Below are 5,761 nucleotides of genomic sequence, written 5' to 3'. Positions count from 1 at the left end.
GAGGGAGGGAGAACATGATGATAGGGGAGGGAGTGGTGGGGGGTGAAGCTTGGTAGAGAGAGGTGCCCTCCTCATCAGAATTCTATCCTGTCAGTTGCTCCTCGTTTTCCTCTTCCTCAAACTGGAAAATAAACCAACTAACGCCAAGTGGATCCGGCCTCATCATCTTCTCTCCATAACAGTTGGCTATATGGACTCTGTTGACTGAAATTGTCCTATCTTGTCGTTGTGTGCTTTTCCTTAGAATGTCAGTATTTTACTTTTGTAAAAGATACTACTACATTGTATATTTACACAAAAGAGGATATTGAAAATATGTTTGTCCCTTGCGAGATAAAAAAAACTTGATTTTGAGAGAATGGTTTTGTGAGATGTTGATTGTGATTCAGAAGCCTTTAGCTGAGAAATGGAAATGAAAGGTGTCATTATGGTTTCTAACGATATATGATTTCTTGCATTTGACAGCCGGCTATCACATGGTGTTTGTTAATGGGTGATGTCAGCTGTGGGAACACAGACCTGGTTTGTGGCTGAATGTTATTCATGCAAGGCATGTTATACAGATACAACATGACATTTGCCCTTGTCCCATCCAACGCATCTAGAGTCTCTATCCTTGCCCCTTGTCCTGTCTCTATACCCCGATCCTATTTGTCTATACAGGGCCAAACTGGGTTGAAAATAGACTCAAATGTATATTAGATGTTTTAGTTACGTAGATATCCTCCACCATCAATGAAGCCACATATTCCGAATCTGAAGTAAACTATTTGATAAAAAACAGTGTCCATTACTTCAGCTTCGTCCTCGAGCACTCTGCTGTGGTGAAGTAAAACATATCAAGCAGAACAAGGAGAGAGAGGGAGAGAGATGGAGATATGGAGAGAGGGAGAGAGATGGAGGGAGAGAGAGATGGATATAGAGAGAGGGAGAGAGAGATGGAAAGAGAGGGAAAGAGAGATGGAGATAGAGAGATGGAAAGAGAGGGAGTGAGAGAGATGGAAAGAGAGGGAGTGAGAGAGATGGAGAGGGAGAGAGAGATGGAAAGAGAGGGAGTGAGAGAGATGGAGAGAGAGAGAGGGAGAGAGAGATGGAAAGAGAGAGGGAGAGAGAGATGGAAAGAGAGGGAGAGATGGAGAGAGAGAGAGATGGAAAGAGAGAGGGGGAGAGAGAGATGGAAAGAGAGAGAGGGAGAGGGAGAGAGATGGAGATAGAGAGAGAGATGGAAAGAGAGGGAGAGATGGAGAGAGAGAGAGAGAGAGAGAGAGATGGAAAGAGAGGGAGAGATGGAGAGAGAGAGGGAGAGAGATGGAAAGAGAGGGAGAGATGGGAGAGAGAGAGAGAGAGATGGAAAGAGAGGGAGAGATGGAGAGGGAGAGATGGAGAGAGAGAGAGGGAGAGAGAGATGGAAAGAGAGGGAGAGATGGAGAGAGAGAGAGAGGGAGAGAGAGATGGAAAGAGAGAGGGGGAGAGAGAGATGGAAAGAGAGAGAGGGAGAGGGATAGAGATGGAGATAGAGAGAGAGATGGAAAGAGAGGGAGAGATGGAGAGAGAGAGAGGGAGAGAGAGATGGAAAGAGTGGGAGAGAGAGATGGAAAGAGAGGGAGAGAGAGAGATGGAGAGAGAGAGGGGAGATGGATAGAGAGAGAGGGGGGTTATGGCGAGGCAGATTTTCTGTTTCAGTATCTGAGGCTTCACTGGATGTCATTAGCTGCATATTCACTGATACATACAGGCATTATGGTAATATTTACTCAACATGGCGGGCTGACAGCTTGCTTTAGAATTCAATTGATTGGGTGAGTGAGTGACTTGGCTTCTTAGCATTGTGTGTATGTGTATGTGTGTGTGTGTGTGCGTGCATGTGTTTGTGTGTGTGCGCGTGTGTGCGTGAATGTGTGTGTTGGTGTATTTGAGTGTTTGCATCAGAGCATGCGCCGTGCCATTGCTACATTGTTGTTTTTCTGTTAATCTGTGCTACAGCCAATGACAGATATTTTACTCAGCAGACAATGAGATTGCATTACGTAGGGAGGGGAGCCTCTGTAGAGATGATGATAAGAACAAACAGCTTGTAAATTAAATCTATGCTATGTTTGTCTATCTAATTTTATCTTTTTGAATTGTTGAATACATTTAAATAATAAATGGAATTTTCGGAGTCACTTGTCTCAAGATAATTATTTTACCCCAAATACTCTTATTGTGTTGAACTATTTAGAGTGCAGACAGCATGGTTGTGAGGCCGGTTGGATGTAGTGCCAAATTCTCTAAAACAACGTTGGAGGCGGCTTATGGTAGAGAAATTAACATTAAATGATCTGGCAACAGCTCTGGTGGACATTCCTGCAGTCAGCATTCCAATTGCACGCACCCTCAAAACTTGAGACATCTGTAGCATTATGTTCTGTGACAAAACTGCACAGTTTTATTGTCACCTGCACAAGGTGCACCTGTGTAACGATCATGCTGTTTAATCAGCTTCTTGATATGCCACACCTGTCAGATGGATGGAATATCTTGGCAAAGGAGAAATGCTCACTAACAGGGATGTAAACAAATTTGTGCACAACATTTGAGAGAAATAAGCGTTTTGTGTGAACGGAACATTTCTGGGATCTGTTATTTCAGCTCATGAAACATGGGACCAACACTCTACATGTTGCGTTCATATTTTTGTTCAGTATCGTTTAAACTTCCACCAAAAATGACATAATAATCCATGCATACATTTTACATATAGGTGGCCCCTGGGAATCGAACCCACAATCTTGGCATTGCAAGCGCCATGCTCTACCAACCAAGCACCAGATAACCAATTGTCTGTTTAAGCAAACATGAAACAGATCCTGTTATAAATGCCTTCTCCTCTCTCTCTCTCCTTCATATCAGTCTAACCAGAGATTATTTGGGATGATAGGTATCAGGGAGGCAAGGAGGGGGGTAGGAAGGGTGCACCCCTCCCAATATCCTCCACTCCTCTCCTCTCCTGTGGAGATGCAATGGATCTGAAAAGGTGGGCTGCAAGATAAAGTCCATCTGACTCCAGTGACGTCTGCCAGCACAGCAGTGGAATAAATCTACTTAATATAATGCTCATTTTAAAAGCGAATGACTCCTGAAGGAACACACAGTCTGAGATCTCAGCCTATACTCACAGATACTCATCAACAGTGGAACCATTTATCCACTGAAGAAGGCTAGAGGGGGAGACAGAGAGAGAGGGAGAGAGAGAGAAGAGGATGGAGAGACTGAGAGGGAGAGAGAGAATATGATGGAGAGACTGAGAGGGAGAGAGAGAAGATGATGGAGAGACTGAGAGGGAGAGGGAGAAGATGATGGAGAGACAGAGGAAGAGAGAGAAGATGATGGAGAGACTGAGAGGGAGAGAGAGAAGATGATAAAGAGACTGAGAGGGAGAGAGAGAAGATGATGGAGAGACTGAGAGGGAGAGAGAGAAGATGACAGAGAGACTGAGAGGGAGAGAGAGAAGATGATGGAGAGACAGAGGGAGAGAGAGAAGATGATGGAGAGACTGAGAGGGAGAGAGAGAAGATGATGGAGAGACTGAGAGGGAGAGAGAGAATATGATGGAGAGACAGAGGGAGAGAGAGAAGATGATGGAGAGACTGAGAGGGAGAGAGAGAAGATGATGGAGAGACTGAGAGGGAGAGAGAGTAGGAGCAGAAGGTGTTGTGACAGAGACAAATGTAGAGGAGAGGGGAAGAATGAATGACGGAGAGAAAAGGCAGAGGGGGATGAGGAAGACATGAAAAGGGGGAGGAGGATGGGAGGGAGAGAGATAAAGAGAGGTTTAGACAGAAGTATAGGGATGGGGAGACTAATATAGATTGGTTCTGAACAGAGAGAGGGAAGTGGATTGCTTTTAGGAGTAGAGTGGGAGGGGTGGACCATCCTTAGACCAGGACAGAATGGTATTTGACACTGGCAGGCAGAAATGTTGGTCTGCTCTGGTTCTTGGGAAGGCCATCACCGCCTCTACACTACATGCTTCTAATTAATAATAACAGTGGTGCTAAAACATAACCACAGCTATGGGAGAAAAGTCAACAAAAATTCTTATCAAAATCCTTATTCTAATCTGCAGCTCCCTCCCTCTCTGTATATAACCTGCTTAGAGTACACTCACCCTCTATGGCTCTTATTTTCTCTTCTCTCACTTTTTCTCAGCTCTACCAGTCTTTCATTTGTTCTGACAAACACAAGGGTCAGAGAAACACGCAGCTGTTATGGAAGCATCCACAAGCCCCCAACCCACCCTCCAGACTCCCAAAGTCCCCCAACCCACAGCCACCCAGCCCAGCCCAGTCAGCACGGCTCTGTCTCCCACAGCCCCTCCTTCAGACTCCCCCCGTCCCCAGCCGCCTAGTCACCCCAACTCTGTCTGCTCCTGCCTCCGTACATGATTCCCTTTGTCACTTTAGGCCACAGCCAAGGAAGAAGCCTTTTCCAGTTTTCCCTGGATGGGCTGAGGCCGCCAACACAGGTGTACTATACAGTCAGTCCCCTTTACACGAGAGAGAGCGAGAGAGCGAGAGAGAGAGAGAGCGAGAGAGAGAGACAGAGAGACAGAGAGAGAGAGAGAGAGAGAGAGAGAGAGAGAGAAAGAGAGAGAGAGAGCGAGAGAGAGCGAGAGAGACAGAGAGACAGAGACAGAGAGAGAGAGGCAGAGACAGAGAGAGAGAGAGAAAGAGAGAGAGAGAGCAAGAGAGAGCGAGAGAGACAGAGAGACAGAGACAGAGTGACAGAGAGAGAGAGAGAGAAAGAGAGAGAGAGAGGAGCACTAGCAGGTTGTGGACTCCAGGGCCAAGGTTTGTACCCTGCCTTGTTGTTCCATTTCTCCGCCTCTGCTTTCTCAGAACCATATTCACGATCACTTCACAACTTTACTTGAGCAAACTTCATACCACTCTAACCTTCATATTGCAGACCTATTCTTCACTAACTCTCCCTTCCTTTTCCTACAGACACCTTCCTCTTGGTATATGCATCATCACATTCATAATGCTCCTCTATGGCTGCAGCCTGAGATACACAGCGCAGATCACAGAGGGTCATGGTGTACAGCATCGCAGAGTTTCTCTCTCCTTCTGACTGAACAAACTACAGTATTCTCACATGATGTAGCTACCACCATGTCTCCAGAGAACTTACTGAGAGCCGACATAAAAAGGCACAAACAAACATCCGACGTGCCCTTTTTTCCCTTTCAGCAAGCGGAATGTGCCTGTGACCTTTCAAAGCTTAGTTTCCCCTAGTGTTATGCACAAGCCCCTCAGAAAAACAATGACACACTTTTAACAGAGATCAAGCTATCTGTCCTAATATTGTGATTACACTAATGTTTGGGTAGACATGTCAACACACACAGAGCATTCTCTCAGATTTGTTTAGCTTTGAAGCTGAAAATAATAGAATAGACTTTGGTACAGTGCCTTCAGAAAGTATTCACACCCCTTAACTTAAAAAAACAAACATTTTGTTGTGTTACAGGCGGAATTAAAAATGTATTAAATTTAGATTTTTTTGGTACTGGCCTACACACAATACCCCATAATGTTTTTCGAAACTTTTACAAATTAATAAAAAATGAAAAGCTGAAATGTCTTGAGTCAGTAAGTATTCAAGCACTTTGTTATGGCAACCTGAAATAAGTTCACAATTCACATAATAAGTTGCATGGACTGTGTACAATAATCATTTTTAACATGATTTTTGAAAGACTACCTTGTCTCTGTAC

The sequence above is a fragment of the Oncorhynchus tshawytscha genome, linkage group LG09 (assembly GCF_018296145.1).
Source record: "Oncorhynchus tshawytscha isolate Ot180627B linkage group LG09, Otsh_v2.0, whole genome shotgun sequence".
Taxonomy (NCBI): Eukaryota; Metazoa; Chordata; class Actinopteri; order Salmoniformes; family Salmonidae; genus Oncorhynchus; species Oncorhynchus tshawytscha.
The sequence above is the reverse complement of the archived record's forward strand: the minus strand, read 5'-3'. Positions refer to the sequence as shown.